Source organism: Lissotriton helveticus, chromosome 1_1 (assembly GCF_964261635.1).
Source record: "Lissotriton helveticus chromosome 1_1, aLisHel1.1, whole genome shotgun sequence".
NCBI classification, from domain to species: Eukaryota; Metazoa; Chordata; class Amphibia; order Caudata; family Salamandridae; genus Lissotriton; species Lissotriton helveticus.
In genome coordinates this window covers 950,599,077-950,621,813 of record NC_136057.1, presented here as the reverse complement: position 1 = coordinate 950,621,813, position 22,737 = coordinate 950,599,077, and positions in this window count along the sequence as shown.

The following is a 22,737-nucleotide window of genomic DNA, read 5'->3' as shown; positions in this document are numbered from 1 at the left end:
TTGGTTACAACAAGGGGTGGTGATGGACAGAGTCTCTGAATTAAGCAGAGTACTCTCACCCAGTCAAGAGATCAGGGCTAGATCCAACACCGTTTTTTAGCTCATTGCACCATCCCAGTTTCAGAACCTGGCTGTATGCAAATTAGTCTGTCCCTGGCCCAGTGCATCATGGGAACAGGGCAGACCAGACTACAAAAGCCAATTCTTACACTGGGAAGGAAACAAGCTTCCGGGGACCGGTTTCTGCCATTTCAGGCGTCTTCGGCCCGGCTTGCTTGAATCCTGATGGTGCAATGAGCAAGGGACTCACATCTGAGTATACCCTTCCACGCTTAGGGTGGACAAAATTATTTACAACAAGGGGTGGTGATGGACAGAGTCTCTGAATTAAGCAGAGTACTCTCACCCAGTCAAGAGATCAGGGCTAGATCCAACACCGTTTTTTAGCTCATTGCACCATCCCAGTTTCAGAACCTGGCTGTATGCAAATTAGTCTGTCCCTGGCCCAGTGCATCATGGGAACAGGGCAGACCAGACTACAAAAGCCAATTCTTACACTGGGAAGGAAACAAGCTTCCGGGGACCGGTTTCTGCCATTTCAGGCGTCTTCGGCCCGGCTTGCTTGAATCCTGATGGTGCAATGAGCAAGGGACTCACATCTGAGTATACCCTTCCACGCTTAGGGTGGACAAAATTATTTACAACAAGGGGTGGTGATGGACAGAGTCTCTGAATTAAGCAGAGTACTCTCACCCAGTCAAGAGATCAGGGCTAGATCCAACACCGTTTTTTAGCTCATTGCACCATCCCAGTTTCAGAACCTGGCTGTATGCAAATTAGTCTGTCCCTGGCCCAGTGCATCATGGGAACAGGGCAGACCAGACTACAAAAGCCAATTCTTACACTGGGAAGGAAACAAGCTTCCGGGGACCGGTTTCTGCCATTTCAGGCGTCTTCGGCCCGGCTTGCTTGAATCCTGATGGTGCAATGAGCAAGGGACTCACATCTGAGTAAACCCTTCCACGCTTAGGGTGGACAAAATTATTTACAACAAGGGGTGGTGATGGACAGAGTCTCTGAATTAAGCAGAGTACTCTCACCCAGTCAAGAGATCAGGGCTAGATCCAACACCGTTTTTTAGCTCATTGCACCATCCCAGTTTCAGAACCTGGCTGTATGCAAATTAGTCTGTCCCTGGCCCAGTGCATCATGGGAACAGGGCAGACCAGACTACAAAAGCCAATTCTTACACTGGGAAGGAAACAAGCTTCCGGGGACCAGTTTCTGCCATTTCAGGCGTCTTCGGCCCGGCTTGCTTGAATCCTGATGGTGCAATGAGCAAGGGACTCACATCTGAGTATACCCTTCCACGCTTAGGGTGGACAAAATTATTTACAACAAGGGGTGGTGATGGACAGAGTCTCTGAATTAAGCAGAGTACTCTCACCCAGTCAAGAGATCAGGGCTAGATCCAACACCGTTTTTTAGCTCATTGCACCATCCCAGTTTCAGAACCTGGCTGTATGCAAATTAGTCTGTCCCTGGCCCAGTGCATCATGGGAACAGGGCAGACCAGACTACAAAAGCCAATTCTTACACTGGGAAGGAAACAAGCTTCCGGGGACCGGTTTCTGCCATTTCAGGCGTCTTCGGCCCGGCTTGCTTGAATCCTGATGGTGCAATGAGCAAGGGACTCACATCTGAGTATACCCTTCCACGCTTAGGGTGGACAAAATTATTTACAACAAGGGGTGGTGATGGACAGAGTCTCTGAATTAAGCAGAGTACTCTCACCCAGTCAAGAGATCAGGGCTAGATCCAACACCGTTTTTTAGCTCATTGCACCATCCCAGTTTCAGAACCTGGCTGTATGCAAATTAGTCTGTCCCTGGCCCAGTGCATCATGGGAACAGGGCAGACCAGACTACAAAAGCCAATTCTTACACTGGGAAGGAAACAAGCTTCCGGGGACCGGTTTCTGCCATTTCAGGCGTCTTCGGCCCGGCTTGCTTGAATCCTGGTGGTGCAATGAGCAAGGGACTCACATCTGAGTATACCCTTCCACGCTTAGGGTGGACAAAATTATTTACAACAAGGGGTGGTGATGGACAGAGTCTCTGAATTAAGCAGAGTACTCTCACCCAGTCAAGAGATCAGGGCTAGATCCAACACCGTTTTTTAGCTCATTGCACCATCCCAGTTTCAGAACCTGGCTGTATGCAAATTAGTCTGTCCCTGGCCCAGTGCATCATGGGAACAGGGCAGACCAGACTACAAAAGCCAATTCTTACACTGGGAAGGAAACAAGCTTCCGGGGACCGGTTTCTGCCATTTCAGGCGTCTTCGGCCCGGCTTGCTTGAATCCTGATGGTGCAATGAGCAAGGGACTCACATCTGAGTATACCCTTCCACGCTTAGGGTGGACAAAATTATTTACAACAAGGGGTGGTGATGGACAGAGTCTCTGAATTAAGCAGAGTACTCTCACCCAGTCAAGAGATCAGGGCTAGATCCAACACCGTTTTTTAGCTCATTGCACCATCCCAGTTTCAGAACCTGGCTGTATGCAAATTAGTCTGTCCCTGGCCCAGTGCATCATGGGAACAGGGCAGACCAGACTACAAAAGCCAATTCTTACACTGGGAAGGAAACAAGCTTCCGGGGACCGGTTTCTGCCATTTCAGGCGTCTTCGGCCCGGCTTGCTTGAATCCTGATGGTGCAATGAGCAAGGGACTCACATCTGAGTATACCCTTCCACGCTTAGGGTGGACAAAATTATTTACAACAAGGGGTGGTGATGGACAGAGTCTCTGAATTAAGCAGAGTACTCACCCAGTCAAGAGATCAGGGCTAGATCCAACACCGTTTTTTAGCTCATTGCACCATCCCAGTTTCAGAACCTGGCTGTATGCAAATTATTCTGTCCCTGGCCCAGTGCATCATGGGAACAGGGCAGACCAGACTACAAAAGCCAATTCTAACACTGGGAAGGAAACAAGCTTCCGGGGACCGGTTTCTGCCATTTCAGGCGTCTTCGGCCCGGCTTGCTTGAATCCTGATGGTGCAATGAGCAAGGGACTCACATCTGAGTATACCCTTCCACGCTTAGGGTGGACAAAATTATTGTGTGGCAGGGTATACTCAGACATGAGTCCCTTTCTCACTGCTCCATCAGGATTCAAGCAAGCCGGGCCGAAGAGGCTGAAATGCCAGAAACCGGTCCCCGGTAGCTTGTCTCCTTTCTGGTGAAGAATTGGCTTGGTAGTTTGGTCTGCCCTGTTCCCATGATGCACTGGGCCAGGGACAGACTAATTTGCATATAGCCAGGTTCTGAGCTGGGATGGGGCAGTGAGATAAATAACGGTGATGGATCAAGCCCTGATCTTTGGACTGGGTAAGAGTGGTCTGCTTAATTCAGACACTCTGTTCATCACCACCCCCTTTTCTGAATCGTTTTTGGCCACTATAGGTGTGGCAGGGTATACTCAGACATGAGTCCCTTTCTCACTGCTCCATCAGGATTCAAGCAAGCCGGGCCGAAGAGGCTGAAATGCCAGAAACCGGTCCCCGGTAGCTTGTCTCCTTTCTGGTGAAGAATTGGCTTGGTAGTTTGGTCTGCCCTGTTCCCATGATGCACTGGGCCAGGGACAGACTAATGTGCATATAGCCAGGTTCTGAGCTGGGATGGGGCAGTGAGATAAATAACGGTGATGGATCAAGCCCTGATCTTTGGACTGGGTAAGAGTGGTCTGCTTAATTCAGACACTCTGTTCATCACCACCCCCTTTTCTGAGTCGTTTTTGGCCACTATAGGTGTGGCAGGGTATACTCAGACATGAGTCCCTTTCTCACTGCTCCATCAGGATTCAAGCAAGCCGGGCCGAAGAGGCTGAAATGCCAGAAACCGGTCCCCGGTAGCTTGTCTCCTTTCTGGTGAAGAATTGGCTTGGTAGTTTGGTCTGCCCTGTTCCCATGATGCACTGGGCCAGGGACAGACTAATTTGCATATAGCCAGGTTCTGAGCTGGGATGGGGCAGTGAGATAAATAACGGTGATGGATCAAGCCCTGATCTTTGGACTGGGTAAGAGTGGTCTGCTTAATTCAGACACTCTGTTCATCACCACCCCCTTTTCTGAATCGTTTTTGGCCACTATAGGTGTGGCAGGGTATACTCAGACATGAGTCCCTTTCTCACTGCTCCATCAGGATTCAAGCAAGCCGGGCCGAAGAGGCTGAAATGCCAGAAACCGGTCCCCGGTAGCTTGTCTCCTTTCTGGTGAAGAATTGGCTTGGTAGTTTGGTCTGCCCTGTTCCCATGATGCACTGGGCCAGGGACAGACTAATTTGCATATAGCCAGGTTCTGAGCTGGGATGGGGCAGTGAGATAAATAACGGTGATGGATCAAGCCCTGATCTTTGGACTGGGTAAGAGTGGTCTGCTTAATTCAGACACTCTGTTCATCACCACCCCCTTTTCTGAATCGTTATTAAACAAGTTGGATCTGTACAAATAGTTGTTTTTTAAATGTGGGAGGGAAGGTCTGTTTAAGGGCAATGTAATTCTACTCCACATTAAGATAGTAACAATTACCAATCATAACATCTTCCTTTTACTATCTTTTTGATGTAAAGCTTCAGGGTGCATTATGTCCCGGCACGTGATGAAAGACCCACAGGTGACATAAAGGTGAGCTGCGAATATTCTTTTCAGTCACTCTTTCACTTCCTCTCTCCTTTGATAAAGAAATGACGCACTTTGTTAACTTCCTTTTTATCTTACAGGTTGTGTTTCACAAATTGGCACCCCCCCAACACCTCCAAAGCTCAACGTTCGAGGATTCTGTGATGATGCGTGGCCATCGTAACAAAGTCTGAGAAGGCAGCTTCGACACATGGTGCACCCTCTTTGAATTACGCCAATGGCACAAGGTAAGCAAAGAAGCTTGTTTCCGAAGCAACAACAAGTCACCTGTCGGCGGACAGAGTGAGTAGTGTGCAGCAGCTTGATTACATAGGAATGTACAATTACCTCCGGGCAGTGAGAATAGATAGGTTGCAACAGTCTGAGGGGCAGATTTACAAGCCCCTTGTGCCACTTTTGCGTCACTTTTAACATGGGAAATGTGACGTAAAAGTGGCGCTAGGAGCTTGTAAATCTGCCGTGCGCAAGAAAAGGCACTCACCTCCGGACTCTGGGAGTCAATGGGGTGTAACAGTCTGGGTAGGCAGTAATGAGAACTCATTGCTATGCAGTGGGAGTACATGGGTTATAATACTTTGGGAGAAAAAGAGCGCACAGCCACCTCCTTGCAGTGGAAGTTGATGAAATACAGTATCCTGAGTGTGCAAAGACATAAAACAGAAATATACTTGTGCAGTTGTATGTACTCTGCTATTACTAACTCTATACTATCTTTCAGATCACTAAACTTGAGGGTGCACTATGAACCAGCACGTGCTTGGACACACAACGGAGGCAAAACAGGTGAGCTACGAAGATTTTCTCCAGTATTAACACTACCTCTCCTGCTCCATCTATTACTTTTTCTCTCTCACACTTTTAATGTCGTTTTTCTCTATTTCTCTCTCCTACTCTCTCTCACATTGTTTCTCTTTCTCTTTCAATGTTATGGACGCTGCTGTCCACTCTTGATTAAAAAATCAAGGCTGAATTTAATACAGTCTGCAGTGTAGAACCAAAGCAGAGTTCAAGTGGTGAACTCTGTTCCCCACAGTGTTTACACAAGGTAAGCAGAGCGGCCTAGATACACAATGCCTCCGATTAAATGCATTCGAAATAAATAATATTGTCCTGCATATTGACATGATCTCTCACCTAATTCTGTCTCATCTCTGAATCATTTTAAAGACCTGTTAGTCCATACTGTAAATCTGATGCAGTAGACACTTCCGTACACCTCTTCAACGCGGGCCTATAAGAGAGGTGGAATGTATCAGGCACACTGCAGACGTGCAAACTAACAAATATTGCCAAGTGTTACCTTCATTTGTGATCTTTGTCCTCATTCAGTCACATCGATCTAATTTTAAACACTTATTTTAATTTTGTTGTGCAGGTTACCTACCCTCCTTCTGTTGGAGTCCATTTCATATTTTGTTTATTATATTGTTATGTTAAAGTTATGTTTCTAGTTAATTATTATATTATCTTAAAGTTACGGTTCTAGTTATTTATTGTTGTTTTAATAAAAATGAATTAAAAAAAGTATATACGTCTTTTTTATCTGTTAACATTTCACTATTATTTAGTGTGATAATCATAGGCTTAGAAAACATTAAACAATTAAAAATAGAAATGATGGTTATAACTAGAAGTATAATACTGAGGCTAACTCTTTACCAGCTCTTTACCAGAGTCTGTAGCTGCGACTAACGGTTCCTAAGGAAAATTTTAAAAACTCCAGCACAGTAACTGTTTGGATTAGCAACATTGTGTGATGAACTTGTAACCTGTGTGCTCACTTAAGTGTTCCATGAACTATTACTATGGTAACATGCAGTAAGCAGTTTGGGGATAGGGTTGAAAGGTACTGGCTGTACAGAAACCGTTATATTGGCCCAGGATCTTCTACATGACTAACAAACTAAGACAGGGCACTGTGTAGCAGATTTACAAACCCCTTGCGCCATTTTCACATCACTTTTCCCATGTTAAAAGTAAGTATGGGCGAAATGCGCAAATTCGCGTTCTGCATAATCCGCGAATTTGTGCGAATTTTTTTGCGCGTTCACTGCCCTTTTTGCGTGTTCATGGGCTGCTTGCAGTGCACCGACCGCGAAGTTACCCATGCGGTTGTACATGGGCGCGGCCATCTTGTCCGTGTGCGCGGGGCGCTATTACGTGTTTGCGTGCGTTTTTTGCGTGCTCGCGGGGGAAATATCGCGCAAACTTACCCACGCAGTCCTCAATGGGCGTGGCCATCTTGTTTTTCAATCATTGCTTTGGTCCTGGCCATGCTTTTTCAATCCTCCCCTAATCTTTGCAATCCTTTGTTTCTTTGAACTTTCTTTTAATCTGTTTTACTCATTATCTATCCCTCTCTTTTTCTACATCTATATTTTGTGTTTTTTTTCTACTTTTGGTTACTTTAAAGCTACTTTTTAAAACACTTTTCTTTTCTTTACTTTTTCCCTATTCTTTCCTATTTTTTTTTCAGCTGTCCAGGACCATGGCAAAGGGAGCCGGGAGGAGCAAGGGGAAGGGTCCTGCACCCGTACCCGGCTCCCTTGCGGGCAATTGAGGGGGGAGGATGTAGTGGCCAGGGAGGTTTTCAGCACGGTGGAGGTGGCCGCACTTATATTTTATGTTCTGCGCCACCTCCCGAAGACCGTGGCAGCAGGGGGCAGGCCCAGTCAAGGGTATGGCCTCCGGGAGCGTCGCCAGCTGTGGGATAAGGTGTGCTGGGCCATGCGTAGGGAGTCGGGGGTCCGGCGAACCTATGACCAAGCGACGCACCAGTGGGCTGACCTCCGCGACCGGGAGCAGGACCTGCTTGACCTGCTAGGCGTGGAGATCCCTGGCCTTGGTGAGTAGCTATTTAATAACTACTTTGTTTTCTTCTGCTCTGTGTTATTTTGCTAATATATGTTTTTCCCGAAGAGCAAGAATGCTGCCGATTCGATTACATTGCAGGTAAAATAATGTTTAAATAGCTTCTGCGATTGTAGGTGCTCGCCTCCTCAGTGGCGTTGCTACTATGCTTACTTGTTTGCAGGTTTGTGCTCATTTGGCCTGAATATGTATGAGTGTAGTACTTTACAGAACTGCGTAATGCAAGAGAGACTAGAGACTCAAGTCTAGTCCTTCTTTAGTACTCCTGCTGCCACTAAGAAGAAGAGATAGTGGTGTATTGATAGGTTGAGTATATTATGACTTGTTATTAGTAGTAGGACATTTTTTAGTGGTCTGCAATCATGATGACGGACTGTGTCTGTCACGTCGCGTGCTGCTAAGTATACTGGCAGTCGTAGTAGAACCTTTTTATTGTTGGTTTAGTCACTGATTTACATAACTTCCCAAGTAGACGGTCTGCGAATCCAGCAATACTGTACTAGTATCCTCCTAGTTGACCAGATCAGATAGGTCAATACATGTAGTGCAAATGTTGTTAATTTGTTTCCCCGAGATAATTTTTGATTGTGGTCAAAGAAATCAAATATAAAAAAAAAAAATCATCCAAGTTTGTGTTTATATCATGTTCACATTCAGCACCTCCCAGGGGCAAGAAGAGTACACCCCAGACCCCGGGGAAGAAAGTGGGCAGGAACGGTCATCTGCAGCCTCTTCTGCTGGCCCCAGTAAGTTGTTCTGTTGTTAATATAATTATACTTCCCTAACTTTTACAGCTTCTATTCATACCAAACTGTTTCCTAATTCTATTTTTTACAAAATAGTATTTGATCTTCTTGTAGACTGTTTCTACATTCTTATCCTGCCTCTCTACCATCACTCTCTGTGCTACTACTATTTAATATTATTATGATTCGGTCTGTGTCGGTAGCTAAGCTTTCCCAGTTGGCAAACGGTGTTAAACAAAACTCTGATCCAGCAATAGCTCTAGAGGCACTGAGTGCAGTCCTCTGGGTTGCCCTTGCTGTGTATTCCAGTCTTAATGTTATTGCTTTGACAATTTCCAACAACAAAATGTCAATGTCAACCAAGAATAAGCTAGTAGTTGGATTTTTGATTTGACAGTAGCACATACCATACCGCTCGTGTTTCAGGGACTATTCTGCACATACAGAAGTATGGACAAGAGAAATAGGACATTGTTGATGATAGGTGCAGTTCGACTTTCCACATACCTCAGTCAGAAGTAACTGTGCGGGACTCGGGAGCCCTCACCTTGTTGGAACTTCAAGTCCTCCTGGTGGTGATGAGGAGTAGTTGGTTCTGTCTGTAATTAGAAAAATGTTGCACGTTAAAAAGCAAGCATTTATCAGTTGTGCCAAAAAGTGTTGTATGTTATTTCTAAGCATATAAGTTAACACCCTCCCCAAAACCGTGACTTTTCTTCAGTCCCAATAATTAAAAAATGTATATGTATTAACATTTTCTCTTCCATTACGAGCTGAAATAGGGGGTGGTGTATGGCATCTAAAATATGACATTTTTCTAGGCGTCACAACATCGGATGCGGCACTACCCTCCACCAGTACCGGCGCCAGCAGTGCAGAAGGGTCCACTCCAGGGGTGGATGCGGCGGCGCCACAAGTGCCACAAGAAGGAGCTGAGGGGGATGGCTCAGCAGCGGCGGACGGTGGTAAGTTATTATACTCCTTACTTATTGACATTTTAGAGTAGGCTCGCAAAGGAGTGTATGATGTACTGTACAGTAGACAGTACACTAGTATAAGTACACTGTACTGTTAAGAACAGTTACTAATTTAGAACTACATTTTTGCCAGTCACGGAGAAGACAGTCAACCTTGACTTAGTAATAGCATTAGAGGCAGTAGTTCTCGGGTAAGCAATGGCCCCCTCTATTTGACTTCAACTCGGCTGGGAAACTTTTATCGTGAAGGCAAGTCATATCAGATGATCTTGAGGCATGTGAAGAAAGAAAAGGGAAAGAAGGGTGAAAGGAAGGACGAGCGAGTCGTAACATTTATGACTGTAAATAATGATACGTGTTTTTGAATGCAGGCAGAGGTGGCTGATAGGAAGGAATCAGATGCATGGCTGCTTGAAGCAAGGATGGTTGGAGGAGAAAGAAAAGATGACTGCCTGTGTGGGTGAATCAGAAAATGCATGTGTGGTGTGCATTGCAATATATCATTTGGGTCAAACTCAAATGCAAGACAAGATGGTGGTTTACCAAATACAATGAAAAGGGTGTTAGTTGGTTGTTGAGAAAAATAAACTTGGTACAATTTGAGACATTAAGAAGAATGATAGACGTTTACCTTGGAAGCCTGGATGGTATCTTCTTCTTCCTCATAAATAGCAGAGGTGTATGTATTAGAGCAGATGCTCAGCGGATGAACAGTGTTACTGAGGAAATCCAAATAATAGAAGATGTGATTGTTCATAAAATGTAAATACTCCCTTGACTAACAGTACAGTAGTTTACTTTGCAAGCACAGCATATATTGTGTATGTATTGTATAGTTGACATTCTATCAAGTCAAGTCCCTTTCTCCAACAATTATGGGTACCACCACACTCACTCCCTATGTTAATAATTTTCTTTCAGCTGTGTCATGGGTGGACTGTTGCTGTTGTTCACTCAATCTATCAAAGCAAAGCACCTAAAGTCATCCATCATATAAGCAAAGATCATGTGATCGGCAAGATATATGATCAGAAATGAATAATCTTAATTTTCCTTTTGTAGTAGTCAAGGCCCGGGGGCAGTGTGAAATATAAATGACATTGAGTAGTAGCCCTTGATGTAACCGAGTATGGCCAGTGCCACCCCTATAGAAAAGTACGAGCTTCCTATCTCCACCTGCATATACTGCTTAAAGTAATGCGAGTCTGCATTATCATGGCTTGTGTCTGTTTTTCTTGGGTGCAAGCTGAGAGAGAAGGCATTATGCCGGCTACCACAAGTTCACGTACAAGTAATTTCTTTTGCAAAACAAGAGAAAAAAAGAAGAAGACTGGTGTAGTCTCTGACTCTCTGACTATGTAGTAGTGAGTCCATAGTGCTGCTAGTAGAATTCCTGAAACTCCCACTAATGTCACAGGCCTACAAAGACTGCGGAAAGATACATGCAAAATGTTATACTGTGCTTGCAAGTTGCTAGTGTTACTGTGGGACAACTTTCTGTTGAATTATTTTGACTTAATGTTGAAGACTATTGGCTGCAGTACTTTTCTTTCTTTGTTCATATAGATGCCCCAAAAAAGCTCACCCGCAAGGAGATGGCTGTCCGGGCCAGGGCACGTAAGCTGGAGGCCATTTGCGTCGAATATCGGTAGCTGTGGGCTCGGGAGCAGGAGGAGACGGCAACTACTGCATTCTCCTCCAGTGCCCCCGGGTCCACCAGCCAGCAGCCTCCAGTGAAACGTCGCCGTGGCCCAACAGCCTCCCGTCGCCGCACAGCAGCAAGAACAACAGCTGCCCCCCCATAGCCTGGATGGCACGTCTGCGCCGCCTCCGAAAGCCAGTGGACTACCTGGAGCGATTGGCAGAGAAGCAACAGCGCCAGTTCCGGGACCTCTGCAAAGAGGTGTGGGACCTGTCCACAGGAGGACACTGCTAGAGGAAGTGACTTTCCCTTGCCCCTTTTTTAAAGACTGTTGGGGGGGTGGGAATTGGGCATTGGGGAAAGGGACTTGAAGGACATTTGGACATTGGTTGGGGTTAGGTAGGGGAGTGGGTTGGGTTAGTTTATTTTTGTTAGGGGAAATATATTCATTTATTTTACATACTTAAACATAGTATATGCGTTCATATTATTTTGTGGGGTGGTGGGCGGGGGTTACTATACGCTTGCTTTCTTCAAACTTACCAGCATGAATTATCTAAACGTCCAAACATGTACAAAAGTGCCACTAACAGAGTAAGTGAATTCAATTGCCCTACTAGTACTTTACTAGTACTACTGTGACACTGTCAGTCTCTCCTCTCCTCCGAGTCCTAGCCCATTATTCTACCTCCCCAAAATGCTTATCTTACCTGTGATTCGTGTTTGAGAATAGGGCTAAGCACAGGGCTGGCTGCATGGCAAATGGCGATTAAGGTTGGGTGTTGACTTGAATCCTGGATTGTTGAAATATCATCGTTGTGCTTGTAGTAGTAGTGGTACACACTGGCAGTAGCAGCATATGAAAAAAAAAGAAATGAAACATTGAGTGGCCTGAGCGTAGCATTAGAAACAGTACGATAGATAGTACGGTAGAGAACAGTGCTAAAGTATTCAAAAGATAACTAAGTACTAGTTGCGGGAGTATGGCTACTATAAGAAATAGTATTAAGGCAAAGGTCAAAGCAACGTAAGCATTAAGCATTTGTCATGTCTAGGAGGAGGATGTTGTTGATGATCAATCCACGATGGCGCACATGAAATTCTGATTAGAATGATTTTTCTGTTGCTTTGACCTTATCCTCCCCAGCAAGTGTGTGGAATTTATTGTTGTCATTTAGTCACACCTCAATGAAAAACCACACATCCCGGGGGAAGAGGGTTAGGGTTTGAAAATTGGATGGGAATGGGGGTTTTTGGGAAAGTTTTGTGGAGAGAGGAAAAAAAAACACAGCATGGACAAACAAAAAATGAAGAAAAACAAATCTTTGGATTCGAAGATATCCATAAATCTTTTAAGGGACATAAAGGAAGTGCACTATTGCATGCATGAAGTTGTTAGCTAAATGGATGGTTAGGTTACTGAAAAGAAGTACTTACTAGAACTTACTAGTAACTATGAAGAAACAATTTGACAGTACAGGGCGACAGTAATAATTATAATTACGCAATTTCACTTGCCGCTCTGCCCTCAGAGAGAATAAACACTTATAGTTATTAGTACATTAAATTAGTTTTAAAAATAGCAAAGAAACTTATCAAATAGCTGGAGGGATGAATTGAAGCAGAGGGCAAACAAACGCACAAAGTCTCACTCGTGGAAGTTCAAGTTCACAACAATAACATTTAAAAGATAAGGAGAAGTTAAGAGGATACTGTAACTGTATGTTGTAGTTGTCCTGTTGAATTTGTGAAGTTGCATACATCCAGCCGTTCCTCTTATTCGCGGTACTCCTCCATTCCATCTGACGCTCTGTCGATCAATCTCGGTGACCAGACACACTGTCCACTGCCTGCCTGATGCGGATTTGCGGATCGCTAGTGGTAAGCCTGAGTTAATCGTTTGTTCCATGGCACAGGGAAAAGCCGGCCTGTAATTATTGATGGAGAAACAGGAAGTGATATTAAAACACCACGGCGAAAAAAATATAAGGTACGCTGTGTGGTGCAAAAATAACACTTTCAGTTTCAGAGGTGACAGTATTACATATAATCATCATTTTGAAAGTGCGTACTCTGAGTCTCCTTTTCAAGGATAGTATTAATTACTAGTAACTATGGGCGATTTTTGTGGATCGTGCCAAAAAGCTCTCTGCAACTAGGCCCAAATCCCCCCTTTTCCACCATGGATTTTCTTCAAACCACTTGCAATCAAAATTAGACCATCCCAGCAGTGCTCCCAGACCCATATACCCACACCCAAAAATCTAGAACCCCCCCAAACAGCCCCCCAAAAACATGCAATACTGCTAAAAAAAAAACTTTTCCACCATGGATTTTCTTTAAACCACTTGCAATCAAAATTATACCTTCCCAGCAGTGCTTCCAGACCCCTCAACCCACCCCCAAAAATCTAGAACACCCCCAAGCAGCCCCCCAAAAACATGCAATACTGCTAGGCCTCAGTTTAAATCATGCCAAAACGAATATATGATTATACCACGATTTCAATTACCACGCATGGCTTTACCACGCGAATTTTACATCGCAAGTGGCTTTACCACGCTGGTATTTACAACGTAGGATTTTACTACGCCTAGAAACGTCTTACCTGCACGTCTTTCTCTACGAGCCCTTACTTCCATCCTCCATTGAAACAAGCGTCAAAACACGTATACCAAAAAAAAAAAAAGACTGTTTTTTTGACGTACACGGCACGTCTTTGGGGGAGGCTCTTTCCTTTTTCTTTTAAAATTATGTTCGTTTTTTTTTTAAAGTAAACTGCTTGTTATTTTTTGGGGGGGGTCCCCTCTGCCCACCGCTTGTTATTTTTTGGGGGGGAGACCCCCCCCAGCCCCCCTCTGCCCCCCAAGCCCACGCAGAACGACTCGAAGGAATACCACATCTCCCCCCCAGCCCGTGGTAAAGACGTCGTGGAAGGCACCCTGCGTGGAAGGCACCCTGCGTGGTAAGTGTCACGTGGTAAATGTTAGTAGTGGTAATGCCTTCGTGGTAAATGATGTTTCCCGCCAAAACGCTGTCTGCATCTAGGCCCAAACCCACCATGGATTTTCTTCAAACCACTTGCAATCAAAATTAGACCTTCCCAGCAGTGCTCCCAGACCCATAAACCCACTCCCAAACATCTAAACCCCCCCCCAAACAGCCCCCCAAAAACATGCAATACTGCTAGGCCTAACGTAATGTTTTGCCAAACCACTTGAAATCAAAATTAGACCTTCCCAGCAGTGCTCCCAGACCCCTCAACCCACCCTCAAAAATCTATAACACCCCCAAACAGCCTCCCAAATACATGCAATACTGGTATCCCCAAAACATGGCAAATCGCGCCGTTAACAAAAAATGCTTTTTTCAGCACTTCCACTACTTCGATCCTCTTGAAACTTACTAGGACACTTCTTCCACTGATTTCCAAGAATCTCAGCAAGGCAGAACAAAATCGATCCACTGGAAGGTGTAGGACTACTTTTCACCCAAGCACACGCAAAACACACAAAAAAGGCCAATTCTGGACCAAAAAACGCCAAACCCCCCTAAAACCTTGCCAACATCATTATGAACGAGCCTGCATTGGGCCCTGAGACCTAGACTCCGCGGTAACCCTACCAAATTATACCCAAAAACCCTAGTAAACCGCACTGAACCCTAAACCCTTGATATGCTTTTTCTGTCAGTGTCAAAGAGCCTAGGTATGCTACATCAGGTTGCTTCACTCAGTGGCACCTGCCTTGACCGTCTGCATGGCCCTGCCGTAATCATGGGCCAAAAATCCGTTACGCTCAAGAAATTGCGAATTTTCTGTTATTTTGCGAGATTGGCCCATGCTTGCGGCAGGGCCATGCAGACGGTCAAGGCAGACACCACTGATGAAGCAACCTGATGTAGCATACCTAGGCTCTTTGTCACAGACAGTCAAAGCATATCTAATTGTATGCAGCAAGCCACATAGCCCCAATTTTACATGAACTGCTGTCTGGACTCTGCCTGGCATAACAACACTACACTGCCTCGACCTCTCCATACCACGACTAGACAGACATGCAGTTCTGCTGTACTAGTTGTTGTAGACTGGTTTACCTCTTTGCCACTCACGAATTGGCCATAGTTCTTCCGTAAACCGACGCTGGTGATAAGCCATTGAGTGACTGTAAAGAAAAAATATATATTATTTAATCAATCATCATTGTATATTGGTAAACAGTAAGTCCAAGGATATTTTGCATATTGGAAAATGCAACGTAGTGGCTCCTGCATTTGAAGTACAATTTGAATTAAACAAGGTAAAAAAAAGCAGAGTAGACTTGAGTTACATTTAGTGTGTAAAAGATTAAATAAAAACAGAAGACATATGATTCATTTCCTGCACAACAAACAAACAGCAATTGCTTTCATCAGAGACAGACAGCCATTGCTGTCCACTGCATGCCATCTTCTTCTCATTATTCATTACCTGCTCCACTTTTTGTCCGCATCTTATTTCTGAAAGTGAGGGCCCACAGGGCAGCCTCTCCTGTCAATTTCAGATGTAACTGTCAGCAATCGGCAAGCATGTAGTCAGTAATTCCAGTCCCACTTGAGGGGACTCATCTACGAAGACAAAGTTTCTTTATTCTGCGTAATCCAGCCATCTGCCTTGAGGGAAATGAATAGGGGGAGTCTGGAGGAGGAGGATAGAGGAGCATGATTGAGTTGTGAACTTGTGAACCTCAGAAATGCAGACTGCGGCACCTTCAAATCAATAAGGAAATCAGATGAAGATAGTGGTGCTGGTGGACTTGTTGTGATTAGGTGATTAGAGTTTTGTTGTGGTAAAAGTTGTAAAACAAAGAAAGACACACAGGAATAAAAGTGAATAAGGATGAAAAAAAAGTCATTTTTCAGGCCTCGGTGTCAGGGAAGTAGAGCTCGTCCTCAAGCTCTATGAATTGAGACGTGAGTAGGTCAGCTAACAGAGCAGAACTTCCGTCACCTAAGTCGGTGTCCTCTTCTTCCTGCGTGCATTCACATATTTTGTAATCTGATGGTATGAAGTGCTGATTCATCTTAATCAGTGTTAACCTCCAAATTTTTGGGCGAGAGGCGGGTCCTTTTTGTAGTTACAATGGCACCAGCAGCACTGAAAACACGTTCAGAAGACACCCTTGTGAGTGGGCAAGACAAATAATTTAGAGCCAGGTTGGTGATCAGTCGCCATAGAGGCTTTTTCCTATACCAATACAGCAATGGGTTCTGATTAACAAAGACCTCTATTGGGTCATCCAGATAGGCATGCACCATCGACGCAAGGTTCTCCAGGGTTGCTCCACTTTGCGTACCATCTGTGGCCTTTGCATCACTGGAACGAGCAAACCCTTGATGAGTTAGCCAATCCGCTTCCGACTTATTATGGCTGGGCCTGGTGCATGTGAGGATGATGATAGGGTTGCTGGTGTCGTTAACGGCTGTGAGGGAAAGTGACTCCCTTCGGCCACAAATTCAGAAGTGGAACTTGACGCTGGATGGCCTGCTGATTCAGTAGTACTTCTGCCAGCTCCTTCAATGTTCTGCCGCTCTTTTTGGAACCGAGTGGCTGACAGAGCTAGCCAATGTTTGTACTTTGAAACATCTGCTTCATTAAAAGGAATGAATGCTTTGCTGGCCACGGCCTTTTTGTACCGTGGATCAAGAATAGTGCCACAAATGTAATGTTGTTCTGTATGTATTTTTATTAAGCCTTTCACTGTCAACTAGGCGGCTTAATAACCTCTCCCGCCAACTGATATGTGTCTTGCTTTTCAGCATCATCTCGGAACGTTGAAGACACCGCCTTCAGTTGGTGCTCTAGCATGCGCAACAATGGGATAGCTTTGCCCAAAGAACAGTCCTCCCTGCTGACTTCATGCGTGAGGACCTCAAAAGGACGAAGTATGTCTGTCAGGCTTGTAACTAGCTTCCATTCCTCCAACTCTAGCCTCATGTCTTTCATAGTAGAACCCAGTTCATAGACATACTCATTGATTACCCCCCACTGCTCAGACAGACGCTGAAGCATGTAGAAGGTTGAGTTCCAACGTGTTGCCACCTCCTGGATGAGTCCTTTGACTGGCAGTCTATGTTCATGTTGCATGCTCCTCAGCTTCTTCCGGGCCTTAAAAGAATGGCTGAAATGTGTGCAGATTCTTCGGCAGGTGGTCAGTAACTTGCTGACTGTGATTTCTTTTTTCAAGAAATCTTGTACAACAATGTTAATACTGTGCGCCAAACACGGCACTCTGAAAGAGCCACCATCATTCATGGCCCTAACTATATAACCCATCATGTGATTTCTTGGATGCAGCCATTCATAGACCTTCCTGTCAAACTCCTCCGAAAGGTTAGGTGCAGTATGAGATTTCTCCATGGCAAACATGGCTACTGTTGCATGTTTCCGAGTAGCTTGAAAAACTGTGTCCGTGTCAACACCTGCTTTTAACCTCATCGCTGCGGCGGCTAGTCGGCCGCAGCGCTAAGGGGGTGGGGGGCCGCGCGGCGGGCGCATGCTGGTGACGGAACCGCTCCGTCACCAGCCACGGATGAGCTGGGCTCATGATGGAGCGGTTCCGTCATGGCCCCGCCCGCTCAATGGAACGCCCAGCGCAGGCGCGGAATCCGCGCCGCGCAGGCGCGGCGGCCGGGCCATGACTGAACTGCTCCGTCATCAGCACAGCGCCACCGCGGCTGATGACGGAGCGGTTCTGTCATCAGCATGGATCGGGTTAACTTTTCTTTAACCCCTGCAAAAGAGACCCAGTGTGCAGTGATGCACATGTAATCAAGGGCTTGGCAACTGGTCCACATGTCTGTTGTCAGGTGGATAGTGTGAACAGCACTCTTCTGAATAGCTGCGCCAATCACCTCCAGCACATCTTGATGTAGTGGTGGAACAGCAACTCTTGCAAAATAGGACCGGCTCGGACCCTTCCATTTAGGGCAGACTTTTGCCACAAATTCAAAAAACCCACCCCTTCCACGAAAGAAAAAGGGAGAAGGTCCAGCGCTAGCATTTTAGCCAGCTTTGCGTTACACAGACGTGCCGTTGGGTGGTTGCGTTCAAATGGCGCATCCGACCAAAGCATGCTTAAAATGGTGGGCTGGACCGTTTTATGTGATGATGACGATGCAGACTTCTTCAAACCAGTTAGGCTCATTGATGTACTTTTTCGCATTGGTGTCTTTCCCAGACTCTTAGTGTGTCTCATAGATGTTGCTGGGGTAGAGGGTATGCGCGCTACCACTGCAGTGCTGCTGCCAGGGGTACTGGGTGTACCAGAAAAAATGTCTGTCGCTTCTTCACTAATCCCCTGCACGATCAGCCCCTCGTCATCATCAGATGCATTATGAATGGATACATTTGGATTTGTTGTACGTGTGGTTTCCCAGATCTTGCTCATGTGCGCCTCCCAAGTGATAGTGTGGTGTTTTTGGAGATGACCTCCCTGGCCTCCGGTACCATAGTTGGTACCAAGCTTACCCGACTAACTACAGCTTTACAAATCGAACAAACGACCATGTTTTCCGCCTTTTTGCTAACACTAAAAAAGTCCCAAACTGGGGACTGGAAATGTCTGCTGGTGGTGGAGGTGCTACTTTCAATTAACCCTGGACGAAGCACTAACTACGCTACGCTCGCGGAGTTTGTGAAGTTTTCGCAACTTCGCTCTACGCGAGCTGCACGTAGCACAGTGCGAACATGCGTAGTGCAGCGTAGCGTAGTGCAGCGGTCATTTTTTGCTTGTTCGCGGTCCTGAACGTCATGTTCGCGACCGCGAGCAAGCAAAATGACATCCCGGCGAGATTCTCAACGCGAGGAGGTCAGGTTTCTCATTGTGAGTGGTTGCGCATGCTCGCGACCGCTCTCAATGAGAAACTACCTGTTCGCGTTGAGAAAGCTGCCCCTCGAGTAATAATCTACTTGAGCAGCAGAAAACTACAGCTCGCACTGTGCAAGATGCCGTTTTCAATGCTTGCACAGTGCCGGATGCTTGTCCGCACTGTGCAATCATTGAAAACGCATCTTGCACAGTGCGAACATGCTACTACGCAGCTCGCGTAGTGCTACGTGAAGTTCGCGTAGTGCGAAGTGCACTTCGCATAGCTTCGCGTAGCGCTACTACGCGAACTACGCCCGGGGATACTTTCAATGCCAGATGAAGTGGAGGATGGGCATGGCTGAATTTGACTCTGTTGTGCGCTTACAGCACCACTACTTGAGATAATGGAGGTCGAGCTGGATGGAGGTCCCTGCCGGACCTTCTGACGAGAAAATATGGAAGCTGTAGGTCGTGTTGGTGTAGTAGTTAACTGCATTGTTGGTGGTACCAGTGCCACGCCGCCCACATCCCGCTCAGCAGCATTTCGGGATAGGGTCAAAATGTCTTGCTGCATGCCCGCTGGGGCTGGAGTGATGACTTTGATGACTGGGTCGTCGTCAGACTGTTCATCAGCAGCAGAATACAACACTTATTGTTCGTCGTCATCACCCATAAGTCGAAGCCTTGCGGGAACCTTCCTTTTAGGCTTAGCTACCTTTGTCGGCTCATGGCGTGCCTCACTCTCAGACTGCATTGGTGGGTTCCAATCAACATCAAGTTCATCAGAAGGAAGGGGGCTTGAAGAAGAACTTGACCTTTTTCTTGCTGGGGATCTGGAAGACAATGGATCACTATCAGGAGGAGTAGCTTCCTCGGATGATACCTCCGCTTCAATCTCGATTTCCTGATATGCCTCTACTTCTGGAGGAGCAAGCATTGTGGGCAGTTGTGCCGCTCCATGCGCCTCTAGTTGCGCCTCTTGATGCGCCTCTCCTTGCACCTCTACTTGCGCCTCTACTTGCACCTCTCCTTGCGCATGTACTTGCGCCTCTCCTTGCGCATGTACTTGCGCCTCTCTTTGCCCATGTACTTGCGCTTGTACTAGTTGCAGCTGTGGTTGTCGTTGCGGCTGTGGTTGATGAACACTCGTCAGCTGAGTTACACCCGGCGTTGATTGGATGCTACTTTCTTGCGATGAGCCAACATCAAGTGGCTGCCTCTGCAACACTCATGTGCTTGGACCTAACTCGGCGTGGTGGCACTGAGCCCAATGAAGCGGAGGTGCTGCTCCCAGCTTGGTCCCCGGCGGACACCGCTGCTGCTGCAGGCGTAGTTTTTGTTTTCCCAAAAAAGGTGTCTGTGGGCACATCAGTCTCCTTAGTAGGTGGTGTCACTTGCTTCTTCTGCTCCTTCTTACTGGCAGTGGCAGTGGCAACTTTTTTCGTAGAGGCGCTACGGCCACCTTTCTTTGGGCCCATCTTCCTCAGATGTTAGAACAGCAGGCTGCAGTTGCACGAGTTGCAGAGTTGTCTGTGGCCACACGTGATGTCACATGACGTTGTGCTGCACACACAGCTACAGGACTTTTTCCTGGCATGGGAGTTCTCTTGTGCACCAAAAAGCAAAGGAAGCCAAAGGAACATCAGTTAAACACCCCAAAAAGTCGGAAAACATACAAAAATCACCACAATCCAATGCCATTCATGCCCTCAATGATGTTTAAATTCAAGACACCCCACAGAAAGGGGCGTACTTCGCATAGTAGCGCTACGCGAAGCTACGCGAAGTGCACTTCGCACTACGCGAACTTCACGTAGCACTACGCGAGCTGCGTAGTAGCATGTTCGCACTGTGCAAGATGCGTTTTCAATGATTGCACAGTGCGGGCAAGCATCCGGCACTGTGCAAGCATTGAAAACGGCATCTTGCACAGTGCGAGCTGTAGTTTTCTGCTGCTCGAGTAGATTATAACTCGAGCGGCAGCTTTCTCAACGCGAACAGGTAGTTTCTCATTGAGAGCGGTCGCGAGCATGCGCAACTACTCACAATGAGAAACCTGACCTCCTCGCGTTGAGAATCTCGCCGGGATGTCATTTTGCTTGCTCGCGGTCGCGAACATGACGTTCAGGACCGCGAACGAGCAAAAAATGACCGCTGCACTACGCTACGCTGCACTACGCATGTTCGCACAGTGCTACGTGCAGCTCGCGTAGTGCGAAGTTGCGAAAACTTCGCAAACTCCGCGAGCGTAGCGTAGTGCTTCGCCCAGGGTTAACTAGGTCCATGGACCACTGAGTACTCCTGGGCATAATGGTTGAAAGCAAGGCAAACTTGGTGCAGGCCTGAGCACACTGCCTGGCTTCAAAATGGCCCCTTGACCCCCACCACATGGCCAGGCCCTGCCTGCACAAGGCCTCAAAATGGCCCTTACCCACATGGCCAGGCACCAACACCACCCCAAATAGTCGAAAAACACACAAAAATCACCACAATCCAATGCCATCCATGCCCTCAATGATGTTTAAATTCAAGACACCCCACAGAAAAACTTGGTGCATGCACCACTCACTACCCCTGGGCCGACTGGCTAGTGAGGCTTTACAAGCACCCCAAAATAAAAAATAAAAAATCCACATATAACAGCGAGCTAAAATTCCATGACATAAATAAGATTTAAGTTAAAAAAAACTCACAGAAACAGTTGTATCATGCACCCATGACTAACCCTGGGCCTACTGGATACTGTGGCTACCCACAATATATTTTTTTTTAAGTTGTGAAAAAGTTTTAAAATTGTAGTTTCAGCAACTGCAATGCCCCAAACAAACAACACCAACTTACTTGTAAAATCTCAAATCCAAAAGTGATCCAAACTCCAAAGTCCAAAAAGTCCTCAAATACAAATATCCAGCAGCAGCCACAAAAAGTGATCCTTCCAGCTCCAGATCCAAATCAAAAATGATCAGGACATGGACAAAGCACTGGGAGGAGCCTTCTGGACAGGAACAGGAAGTTGGAGACTTTGGGGCACTTCCTTCCTCCCACCCCCCCCAAAAATGGACTCCTTGTACAAAAAAGTACAGCCAAATGTCAATCTGAGGAGTTAATCTGATCAAAATCAACATTTACAGAAGGTGTATGGTGCATGCGGTGGATTTCTTGTGCAGAATTGCAATTTTTGCAAGTTCGGGAAAGCGAGCTGGTCAAATCTCCCGCCGGAAGTCAGCTGCGCGCCGAATCTACGTGTTCGCAATTGTTTACTACCGCGATGCGGGCCCTTATGACGTGCTTGCATTGTCAAACTCTCGCTGTGCAAGATGGCGGGCCGCGATGACATAATCGCGGTCTAAAAATCGCGGTCTAAATGGCGCAGCACACACAAACCGGGAGAAAAACAACTCGGCAAACACAGAATCCCGGTTAGCCATCGCCGCACGCGCGATATTGTATTTTTCAAGCGCGACCAAGCAAAAAAATCCGCTAGCTTGCGAATTTATGGATTTTTGGACAAATTCGCAGACCGGGAAATTGCCAAAAATCTGCGAATTCCGCAAACGGAACGGATTTTGCGCCCACGGTTAGTTAAAAGTGATGCAATAGTGACACAAGGAACTTGTAAATCTGCCCCATGTACATTACAAGCAAAAGAAGTACCCAACTCTCTGAATTCTTTATTGACCACAATTACACAGTGTTGCTTCGCGATTCACAATGCACTTCACTAAATACTTCGTGCCTATTTAAATGGGAGACGTGATTGTCGACATTACAAAACTTAGGGGCATATTTACAAGGACGGCGTTAAAATTGTCGCCGCTTTAAAGGAAGCAAACTACAACTAAAACGGCAATAATGGACTTCAAAATCCTTTGTTATCTTACTGGAAGACTTTTTTCAACATTGCTGTTTGCTATGCAAGAGTGAGAGCTGAGGCTCTCGCCCTGCCATAG